The sequence below is a fragment of the Zingiber officinale genome, chromosome 6A (assembly GCF_018446385.1).
Source record: "Zingiber officinale cultivar Zhangliang chromosome 6A, Zo_v1.1, whole genome shotgun sequence".
NCBI classification, from domain to species: Eukaryota; Viridiplantae; Streptophyta; class Magnoliopsida; order Zingiberales; family Zingiberaceae; genus Zingiber; species Zingiber officinale.
The window spans coordinates 66,847,930-66,860,502 of record NC_055997.1 but is presented as its reverse complement, the minus strand read 5'-3'; the positions used below and the strand labels follow the sequence as shown (position 1 = coordinate 66,860,502).

The following is a 12,573-nucleotide window of genomic DNA, read 5'->3' as shown; positions in this document are numbered from 1 at the left end:
CTAGGTTAACCAAAAATAACAATCGAATCACAAATTCGAAAAAGAAGAAAACACAAACTCGAAAAATAAATTTGAAAAACTAGATCTAATTGCCTTTTGTATTTAGAATTCTTACAAAGAAAATAACTAGTATGATGCGGAAGAAAATTACTAGTTATACCTTCTCTTTGTAAGCTAATGACCTCGAGATCTTCTGCCGTATTTCTCACCTCACCTTGGATGTTGTGTGGGCAACGATCCTCCAAGATGAACATCACCCAAAAGCTCCTTCCTCTTCTTCTAAAATCCGGCCACCACCACCACCAAGGAGAAGAGAGCAAAAGGGAATAGAGAAGGGAGAGGGCCGGCCACACCAAGAGGGTCTCCAAGCAAGAGAATAAGAATTGTGTCTCATGAAGCCCCCTCACCCCTTCTTTTATATTACTTTCCCAAGACAAATAAGTAAAAATTTTTAACAAAAAATAAAATCATCCAAGAGTTTTTTCTTTTCCCTTTTAATTTTCCTTTTCTTTCCTCTTGATTGAATCAATCACCAAAATTAATTTTTGTGATGATTTTTTATTTTTAATTATGGCTGGCCCCTTGCTTGGGCACCAAGCAAGGTGGCCGGCCACCTCATCAAGAGAAAAGGAAATATATTTTTTAAAATTTTACAAGATGAAATCCTCTTATAAAATTTACAAGCTCTCTTTCCTAAAGTAAGAGTTAAAAAAGGAAAGTTCTAAAAATTAAAATCATGTTTTAAAATTTAAAACTTCTCTTATAAAATTTCCTTTTTTAACACGATGATAGAAAATTTTAATTTTAAATCTTATCTTCCTTTTTTTCCTTAAACCATGAGGATGGTTAAAAAGGAAAGTTTTAAAACTTTTAAAACTCTCTATTAAAACATGTGACCTAATTCAAATAATGAAAGTTTTAAAAATTAAAATATCTTTTTTAAAACTTATAGTTTTCTACAAAGAGAAAATTTTAAAAATTCAAAACAACCCTCCCTTTTTGATTTATTGTGGCCGACCCCTTTATGCTTGGTCACCAAGCAAAGGGTCGACCCCTATAGAAGAGGATGTGGGGTCCCTTGCTTGGTCACCAAGCATTGGACCGACCCACTTCTTGGACACCAAGAAGAGCCTTTCATTTGGATGGACTTGATGCTATAATGAGGCTACGACAAGGTCCAGGAGGAGAAATTGGTTTTGGCTTTTCAATAAGCTTGAGTATCCCGTGCTCGCCCCGAACACACAACTCAAGTTCATCGATAATAACTCATTTTACTAGAGAGTTATTATCGCACTACCGCACCAATCCCAAATTACATTATGGGCTCCTTCTTATCATGAGTGTGTTAGTCTCCCTATGTTTAAGATTATGAATATCCACTAATTAAGTAAGTTATTGACAACTCACTTAATTAATATCTAGCTCCAAGAGTAGTACCACTCAACTTCATTATCATGTCAGACTATATTCACCTGTAGGGTTTAACATGACAATCCTTATGAGCTCCTCTTGGGGACATTCTCAACCTAGATAACTAGGACACAGATTCCTTTTATAATCAACAACACACACTATAAGTAATATCATTTCCCAACTTATCGGGCATATTGATTTATCGAGCTAAACCTTACCCTTTAATAAGTCAAAGAAATAAATATTAAATATATGTGCTTGTTATTATATTAGGATTAAGAGCACACACTTTCATAATAACTAAGGTTAGTTCTTTTATTAAGTCAGTACATAAAGAATTTACCTAAATGGTCCTACTCAATACACTTAAAGTGTATCAGTGTAATTTATTAGTCAAGATAAACTAATACTTAATTACACTACGACTATTCTGATAGTTTGTTCCTTTTTATCTTAGTCGTGAGCAACATTTTATAATTTATAGAGAACCGACAACATGATCTTCTAAGTGTGGCACCACACTCCATGTTATCTACAATATAAATTAATTGAAAAATTATATTTAACAAATAAATGCATATATTGACCAGTGTGATTCTTTTATTTCAAAAATAAATATTTACAAAAGCTAGGCTTTTAGTATAAACTCCAGTAATCTCCCACTTATACTAAAAGACTAAGCTGCCATATCTGTTGCCTTACATATGATTTCCATCCCCTCCACATGCCGATCAAAAGCTTTCGTCGGAAGGGCCTTAGTGAAAGGATCTGCCAGGTTATCTGCTGATGCAATCTTGGTGACGATAACTTCTCCTCGCTTGACAATATCTCGTATCAGGTGGTACTTGCGCTCTATATGTTTACTTATCTTATAAGCTCGTGGTTCCTTCGAGTTTGCAACTGCATTGCTATTATCACAATAAATTGTGATGATCTTGGGCAAATCAGGAATTACATCTAAGTCCATTAGAAAGTTCCTGAGCTATATAGCTTCTTTGGCTGCCTCAGAGGCTGCCACATACTCCACTTCCAAGGTTGAGTCTGAGACTCATTTCTACTTAACACTCCTCCATGTAATGGCTCCACCTCCTAGAGTAAACACATAGCCTGACGTAGACTTACTATTGTCCCTATCTGATTGGAAGTCCGAATTCGTGTAACCCACAGGGAGCAAATCGTCTACTTGGTAAACTAGCATATAATCTCTAGTCCTTCTCAGGTACTTTAATATATGCTTCACAGCACTCCAATGTCCTTGTCCAGGGTTATTCTGATATCTGCTAACCATGCCCACGGCAAAACAGATATCAGGTCTCATACACAACATTGCATACATAAGGCTTCCTACAGCCGAAGCATAAGGGACCACCTTCATTTCCTCCATCTCCTTTGATGTCTTCGGAGACATCTCTTTAGATACTGCTACTCCATGCCTAAAAGGTAAGAAACTTTTCTTGGAGTTCTGCATGCTAAAACGAGCAAGGACCGTATCTATATATGAAGCTTGAGATAGGCACAACATTCTTTTCTTGCGATCTCTTATGACTTTGATCCCAAGAATGTGTACACATTCTCCTAAGTCCTTCATATCAAATTGTTTGGACAACCATACCCTTACGTCTGATAATACCTTGACATTGTTGTCAATTAACAAAATATCATCTACATATAGTACAAGAAATACCACCACGTTTCCGTTACACTTCTTGTATACACAAGACTCATCCGGACACTGAATAAATCCATATGACTGGATTACTTCATTAAACTGGATGTTCCAAGACCTTGAAGCTTGCTTCAGTCCATAAATGGACCGATTGAGCTTGCACACTAGATGTTGTTTGCCCTTTTCAATGAACCCTTCTGGTTGCTTTATATAGATGTTTTCTTCAAGACTTCCGTTAAGGAAAGCTGTCTTGACATCCATTTTCCAAATCTCATAATCCATATGAACGGCTATGGATAAGAGTATCCGGATGGACTTAAGCATAGCTACCGGTGAAAAAGTCTCCTCATAATCGATTCACTCTTTCTGAGTGTACCCTTTCGCAACAAGCCTTTCTTTGAAGGTTTCTACCTTCCCGTCTGTCTCTGTTTTCCTTTTGTAGATCCATTTGCATCCAATGAATTTTACACTATCTGGTGGTTCTACAAGCTCCCAGACCTTATTAGAATAGATGGATTCTATTTCAGAATTCATTGCCTTTTGCCAAGATACTGTATTTATATCTTGGAGCGCTTCATCATATGTCCGGGGATCAGGTTCATGTTTACCCGGGATCAAGTCCGAAGACTCTCCTAAAAACATGAATCTCTCAAGTTGCCTCACAACCCTCCCACTACGATGAGGCACTATCTGTGGTTGTGTATCATGTGTGATACGTGTTGCAGTCTCTTGTGGTACTTCATCTTGTACTGTTGGTACTGAAGTAGACGTGTCCTCTCTAAGTTCTTTTAGAACAATTTTCCTATAGTCTTCTTCTAAAAACTGGGCATTGGTGCTAATAATGACCTTTTGGTCTTTAGGACTATAAAATAAACCACCTTTCGTTCCTTTGGGATAACCCACAAATACACGAACTTCTGTACGAGATTCTAACTTATCAGCATATGGTTTCAGCATATGTGCTGGACTACCGCAAATCCGAATATGTCTTAGACTGGGCTTTCGCCCATTCCATAATTTTGTGGGAGTAGAAGATACTGATTTAGAAGGTACTAAGTTCAGAATGTGCGCTGCAGTTTCCAGAGCATATCCCCAAAATGAATTTGGTAATTCTGAATAACTCATCATCGATCTAACCATCTCCACAAGAGTCCTATTCCTTCGTTCTGCCACACCATTCTGTTGGGCTGTACCAGGTGCAGACAATTGGGATTGAATCCCGACCTCTGATAAGTAATTCCTAAACTCTCCTAAGAGGTATTCGCCACCACGATCAGACCGTAGTGTCTTGATACTTTTACCTAGACGTTTCTCCACATCAGCCTTGTACTCTTTAAACTTATCAAAGCACTCAGACTTGCGGTGCATTAGGTAAATGTATCCATATCTTGAATAATCATCTATAAAAGAGACAAAATATTCAAAACCACCTCTAGCCTGGATAGACATAGGACCACACAAATCAGAATGAACCAATTCTAACGCTTCTTTGACTCTTTACCCCTTGGCCTTAAAAAGTCTCTTGGTCATTTTACCTTCCAAGCAGGATTCACATGTTGGAAAGTTTTCCAACTCTAATGGACCCAAGAGTCTATCAGCTACAAGCCTTTGAATCCTGCTTAAGTTAATATGACCAAGCCTTAGATGCCAAATATGCGTTTGGTTCATTTCTGAAGGTTCTTTTCTCTTATTAGAGTTAGAAGATGTGTTATTAATTTCCATATTTTGCTTTGTGGGAGAAATTGGATTTAAAGTATATAAATTGCCAACCAATACACCAGAACAGATAATCACTTTATTTCTCTTTATAATTACATTGTTACTAAAGGAAACTGAATATCCATCCAAATACAATTTAGAAACTGAAATTAAATTCTTTCTAAAACTGAGTACATAAAGATAATTTCTTAAAACCAATTTTCTATTTCTATCAAATGATAAGTAGACATCTCCCACTGCAACAGCCGCCACCTTGGTAGCATTGCCCATGTAGACAGTTATCTCTCCATCAAATAGTCATCGGGTTTCCTGGAACCCCTGCAAAGAATTGCAGACATGATCAGTGGCTCCCGTATCTACACACCAGGTGCTCGTAGATAACACCGCTAAACATGTTTCAACTACTAGAGCATGAGATATACCTTTATTGTTCTGATTCCTACAAGGACAGTCCACCTTCCAATGCCCTGTCTGCTTGCAGATAAAGCACTTGCCTTCGGCTTCTTCATTCCAGCCTTTTGTCCCTGAGGTTTATTCACTCTCTTTACTGAAAAGATCTGTTTCTTCTTCTTCTTTCCTTTCGGCTTAGAAGTAGAACCATTTTTAGCATAGTGAATCTGAGAACTTTGACGAAATATACCTTCTGCTGTCTGTAGTTCTGTCAGAAGTTCCGCCAACGTATACTCTCTTTTGTTCATGTTATAGTTTAGGCGGAACTGCTCAAAACTTCTAGGTAGCATTTGGAGAATTATATCGACCTGGGTTTCCCCATCAATTTCTCCTCCAAGGACTTGTATTTCATTCAGATAAGCCATCATTTTGAGGATATGATCCCTTACGGGTGTTCCCTCGGACATGGTGGCTGTCATTAATTTTCTCATTGCCTCTTGCCTAGCAGTCCGACTCTGGTGCCCAAAGAGTTCTTTGAAATTGTTCATTATATCATAAGTTGTTGGTAAATCTTGATGTTGATGTTGTAATACATTTGACATTGATGCCAAAATATAACACCGCGCCATCTCATCAGCTTTTACCCATTTCTTATGATACTCAATCTCCTCTGGGGTAGAGTCACCGTCAGGTGCATCAGGGCAAGCCTCAGTCAGTACAAACTTATAGCTTTCAGCAGTGAGGACAATGTCCAGGTTTCTTTTCCATTCTATGTAGTTGGGTCTAGTAAGTTTGTTCTCTTTCAGTATAATGGCTAGTGGGTTGAAAGTCATCCTAAGAATCACAAAAATAACTTTAGTCAGGACTCTAAATTTAGAATAATATTGATTCCTTAAACAATAATATTTTAAATTAACCAACATCTCAAAACACCATGAATTTTGTATGCCACGATAGTGTGGACGTATACAAATTCAACATTTGTAAAAGGAGGGTGTAACCCATTAATTTTATTATCTTGTCAACTTAACTTTTTGACAAATAAAATTAATAGTTGGTTTCCTTCGATCACACAAATAATAGCAGTGATTCCGATGGGGAGGATACTATTAGACGTGCCTAAGTGTATACCATTACTTGACACTAAGTCCATTAATAAGATTGTGCCCCTTCCGATAGGGAAGATCACACGCTCTTAATTAATTTCCTATAGTCATCCATAATGGAAGTTTGATCTAGTGATCCGCAAACAAACTCATCCAATATGGAGGAAGGCACTCAGAGCCAACACGCAAGTTTATTTGCATCACTTACAAACCAGTAATGGAGACCGTGGAATTTATTAAAATAAATCCCTCTCCCACTTAGTTATTTAAAGTGAGGAATTTTAAACTATCCTAGCATACATCACATGCATACACACACATCACAGTAAATAAAAGCAATAAATATGGAAATTATTTCCAACTATTATGGCCTTTTTTTGTTACTGTCCTCCATGTGAACCAACCCTAGCTGCTGCCATCTTTAGCCACCGCCATAAGGTCAAGTTGTCGCATCCATCTTGCTTGTTATTCCGCTGTGCCTCTGGTGCTACAAAAGTACCACGCCTCGCAAGAATCAGATCTGTGACAAAAATAGAATTTTACATATATCGATCCTATATTCCACGAGGGAATGTACATGTAATTTAGATCGAAAATAAAATTCTAAAGTCGTAGGGCTAATACAGCTCCTGCTGTATTAGTTACATACAATCATGCACACACAAAATATTGCCCTTGACATGTCCAAGGGTCCAATCACACACAACATCAATAAGCCATAATAGTTGGAGCCTGCAACCAAAGAGTTAGCACATCCTACTATTATCCTGCCTAAATTATGTATGACATGTGCATAACCTATTTGAATTCTAAACACGTAGAGGCAAACCCTAGCTCTGATACCAATTGTTGGTTAGTCCTAGGAAAACGTACCAGTTCCACTGTACAAAAATTTTTGGTACAAGTGTCGAACCTTTCCTTAAATAACCTATTGTGTTCTTTAGAAGTTAAATTAGGAATCGCAGACGGAACTTAACATCATTGATTCTAAATTTAACTTATCTGTTCTTAATGGTTTAGATTTGAATCGCAAGCGACACTTAACACTATTGATTCAAATCCACCTATGTTATTAATTTCTAAAATTATCTTCCAGGACTGCATGGCGAGACACATTACCTTCTTGGATATGACAGCAACCACCACCGCCTAGAAAAAGTCTTTTAAGGAAAGCTAATATTTAATTTCCTTAAATAACTCTAGGTTAACCAAAAAGAACAATCGAATCACAAATTCAAAAAAGAAGAAAACACAAACTCGAAAAATAAATTTGAAAAACTAGATCTAATTGCCTCTTGTATATAGAATTTTTACAAAGAAAATAACTAGTATGATGCGGAAGAAAATTACTAGTTATACTTTCTCTTTGTAAGCTAATGACTTCGAGATCTTCTACCGTATTCCTCGCCTCGCCTTGGACGTCGTGTGGGCAACGATCCTTCAAGATGAACACCACCCAAAAGGTCCTTCCTCTTCTTCTAAAATCCGGCCACCACCACCACCAAGGAGAAGAGAGCAAAAGAGAATAGAGAAGGGAGAGGGCCGACCACACCAAGAGGGTCTCCAAGCAAGAGAATAAGAATTGTGTCTCATGAAGCCCCCTCACCCCTTCTTTTATTTTACTTGCCCAAGGCAAATAAGGAAAACCATTTAAAAAAAAAATAAAATCATCCAAGAGTTTTCCTTTTCCCTTTTAATTTTTCCTTTTCTTTCCTCTTGAATGAATCAATCACCAAAATTAATTTTTGTGATGATTTTTTATTTTTAATTATGGTCGACCCCTTGCTTGGGCACCAAGCAAGGTGGCCGACCACCTCATCAAGAGAAAAGAAAATATATTTTTTAAAATTTTACAAGATGAAATCCTCTTATAAAATTTACAAGCTCTCTTTCCTAAAGTAGGAGTTAAAAAAGGAAAGTTCTAAAAATTAAAACCATGTTTTAAAATTTAAAACTTCTCTTATAAAATTTCCTTTTTTAACATGATGATAGAAAATTTTAATTTTAAAACTTATTTTCCTTTTTTTCCTTAAACCATGAGGATGGTTAAAAAGGGAAAGTTTTAAAACTTTTAAAACTCTTTATTAAAACATGTGGTCTAATTCAAATAAGGAAAGTTTTTAAAATTAAAATCTCTCTTTTAAAACTTATAGTTTTCTACAAAGAGAAAATTTTAAAAATTCAAAACAACCCTCCCTTTTTGATTTATTGTGGCCGACCCCTTCATGCTTGGTCACAAAGCAAATGGCCGGCCCCTATAGAAGAGGATGTGGTCGGCCCTTGCTTGGTCACCAAGCATTGGACCCGCCCACTTCTTGGACACCAAGAAGAGCCTTTCATTTGGATGGACTTGAGGCTATAATGAGGTTACGACAGGGACCTAGAGGAGAAATTGGTTTTGGCCTTCCGATGAGCTTGAGTATCCCGTGCTCACCCCGAACACAGAACTCAAGTTCATCGATAATAACTCATTTTACTAGAGAATTATTATCGCACTACCGCCCCAATCCCAAATTACATTATGGGCTCCTTCTTATCATGAGTGTGTTAGTCTCCCTATGTTTAAGATTATGAATGTCAACTAATTAAGTAAGTTACTTACAACTCACTTAATTAATATCTAGCTCCAAGAGTAGTACCACTCAATTTCATTGTCATGTCAGACTAAATCCACCTGCAAGGTTTAACATGACAATTCTTATGAGCTCCTCTTGGGGACATTCTCAACCTAGATAACTAGGACACAGATTCCTTCTATAATCAACAACACACACTATAAGTAATATCATTTCCCAACTTATCGGGCATATTGATTTATCGAGCTAAACCTCCCCCTTTGATAAGTTAAAGAAATAAATATTAAATATATGTGCTTGTTATTATATTAGGATTAAGAGCACACACTTCCATAATAACTAAGGTTTAGTTCTTTTACTAAGTCAGTACAAAAAGAATTTACCTAAATGGTCCTACTCAATACACTTAAAGTGTATCAGTGTAATTTATTAGTCAAGATAAACTAATACTTAATTACACTACGACTATTCTGATAGTTTGTTCCTTTATATCTTAGTCGTGAGCAACTTTTTATAATTTATAGAGAACCGACAACATGATCTTCTGAGTGTGACACCACACTCCATGTTATGTACAATATAAATTATACATTTAACAGATAAATGCATATATTGACCAGCGTGATTCTTTTATTTTAAAAATAAATGTTTACAAAGGCTAGGCTTTTAGTATACACTCCAACAGAAGAAGGAGACACTCGTCGAACCTACAGTAGTGTTTGAATGACAACACCCAAGTAGTTATTAATCCCCCAAGGGGCCTTGTTCAGGTGGAGCCCCACCACACGAGCTCAGGACACATGTCGTGCAGCATGTGGCAACCGCTCATCCAAGGGCTGAAAAAGTCAAATTGTGGATGTCGATGTTCTGCTCCTTCTATCAGTCGACGAAACACAACACCCGTGACTGCTACGACCTGCCAGCTAGCAGGTCGGCCCTACGGGGATATTGCCATCGATCCCCATCGCCTGATTGATGACACAGGCGCCGATCAGCCATCCGAAGGGAAGAAAAAAGGACAATCGCCAAACTACGCCACCATCAGCCTCAATGTGGGAACAATCCAAGTCCCCTCTCGAGTCTTAGCTGAGTGGAACAGACATTCGGCTGGAGAGGAGGAAAACAGGAGTAATGCCGCTGGGGGGAGATAGGAATGATCGTCGGTGGGTTGACCGGCGATGATTCCAACCGAGCGAGGAAGTCACACGTTCGATGACTTGAGATTCATGCTGTTGGATGTAGTAAGGAACGAGCCAAAGGACCTGAGATCAGCTTCGACCTGAGATACTTAGAGGGAGTCGAGATCCCTCACGGTGACGCGCTGATCATCCGAGTGGTAATCTCTAATTATACTATTCATCGAACCTTTATTGATACAGGGAGCTCGATGAATATCATATTAAAGAAGGCATTCGATTAGCTGCAAATGGACCGAAGCGAGTTGTTGCCCATGACAACCCCGCTCTATGGCTTCATAGGCAACGAAGTGTTGCCGCTCGACCAAGCAAGGTTGGTCATCTCGGTCGTGGATGAGCCGCTAAAGAGGACAAGGACCATAACTTCATTGTGGTCGACACACCGTCGGCCTACAATGTTATATTGGGCTGACCGACACTCAACGAGTTCTGAGCGGTGGTGTCCACCTATTGCGAGAAGATCAAATTCTTGGTGGACGACAAGGTGGGTGAAGTCAAAGCTGACCAGTTGGCTACTCGACGATGCTACGTCGAGATGGTTAAATTGGAAGCAAGGGTCGCTTGGAAAATTTCGCGCTTGGAGGTGAACATTATCACGGAGAAGCCTCCTACACTGGTTTACGAATAAAAGGAGGAGGTTCAGATCCACGCCAACCAGTCGGAGGCAACCACCTTCATAGCCACTAATTTGGAAAGTGGGAAGAAGGCAGAGTTGGTTATCTGCCTTAGACAAAATTATGATGTGTTCTCTTGGTCAATACATGAGCTTCTCGGCATCTCGCTGAGTGTCGCTCAGCACGAGCTCCACGTCCGACCGGACACTCGGCTGGTAAAGTAAAGGAAAAAGGATCCTAGTGATAGGGGTAACCCTTTCCGGACGTCTAGGACGTTCCCTTAAAAGGATAAACAATCCCTTAGGATTTGCCACTCTCGTAGAGAGAGTGCTCTAGATCGTACACTCGAGGGGCCCTAGTGACAAGGGTAACCCGTTCATTGACGTCTAGGACATTCTCTTGAAAGGAGAGATAATTCCTCCATACGGAAGTAGGAAATCGTACCAAATCTCTACCTTTATCCTTATTGTTATTTACTAGACATGTACCCCTGTGATCTACCGAGGCGCCCTTGTGACAGGGGTTAACCGTTACAGGATTTCACAGGAATCATCTCTATTCGATACTTAGGGGTATTGACCAATTCAACTTCCTGCAAGAGCATGGACATAGAGGGTAGAAACTAAGCAATCTATGTAATATCTCCTAGTATTATAATGAAACTGAAATACTAGAATTCATCTCCAAAGCTCATTCCCTCCAAGATCAATTTTCTCTCTCTCTCTCCTCTCTCTTTGTCTTAGCCTTCTTTTTCTCTCTTCAATCACTCTCGTTAATTTGCAAGCACCAAAGCCAACTAGCGACCGTCTAAATAACTTACTTTGCGACATCTCTAGTACTTAATCAACAGTCAATGTGGTTTGACAATCTTATATATTACTGACGACGAATCCGAACACTTGCTGAATCGTAACAAATTTTTGGCGCCGTTGCCGAGGACTGTTCGCATTAACATTAGTTGATTAGCATATGAGTTACTCTAAACATTTTTCTTTTTTCCTTTTGCTTTTTCTTCCTTGTTTTCTTTATGTACTTTCTTTCTTACAATTTAAATTCTGCATTGTCTTTCTTGTCTTTAATTCTTCATTTTTATTTTTTTCCCATATTTTTTTAGGTATCCATGAGCACTAACATGTTAAGCAGGGCCTTAAGAGATTTTTCTACACCCATTTCTGGAAGATTTTTATCTCCCATTGTGCAGCCTCACATTGAAGCGGAGAGTTTTCAACTAGACCCAGAGTTAATTTTCATGATACAAGGTTACAAATTTGGAGGAGAAGCATCAGAAAGTCCTTATCTGAACCTTGAGACATTTCTAGAGCTTTGTGATATGGTGAACTATGAAGGAGTGTCAGCGGTTGCAGTTCAATTGATGGCATTTCCTTTCAGTATCAAGGATAAAGTAAGGACTTGGTTATATTCTCTTCATCCTCAAAGCATCACAAGTTAGGAACAATTGGAGAAGCAATTTTTGAATAATTTTTTTTCCTTAAAGTAAAACAATTTATATAAGGAATTGTATCACAAATTTTGCTTAGGCATATGGAGAATCATTATTTGAAGCATGGGATAGATTCAAGAGTTTACAAAGACAGTGCCCTCATCATGGTTTGGAGAAATGGCTAACCATGTACATATTCTATAGGGGAATTTCTTTCTTAGATAAGTGTTTGTTGGATTCATCGGTTGGAGGTTCTTTTATGGACAAGAGTGTAGACAAAGTATATTCATTAATTGATCAAGTAGCATTGAACCTCCATGAATGGTCAAACAAAAGTTGGGTGGAATCTCCTTCAGAAATTCAAGAAGTACAAGACATATATACAAGAGAGCCTGTCAAACAAAATGCAGTTCAGCCACCCAAAAATGTTGAAATTCACAAGTCATAGAATG

At 38.2% G+C, this 12,573-nt stretch overlaps 1 non-coding gene across 1 annotated transcript; it reads right to left on the bottom strand.

Annotated features, from left to right (window-relative positions):
* Window positions 1-12,186: 12,186 nt before the first annotated feature.
* LOC121998822 lies at window positions 12,187-12,292 on the bottom strand. Its single transcript, XR_006116614.1, has one exon. It is a non-coding gene; the product is annotated as a small nucleolar RNA R71 (small nucleolar RNA).
* Between the last annotated feature and the right edge of the window lie 281 nt (window positions 12,293-12,573).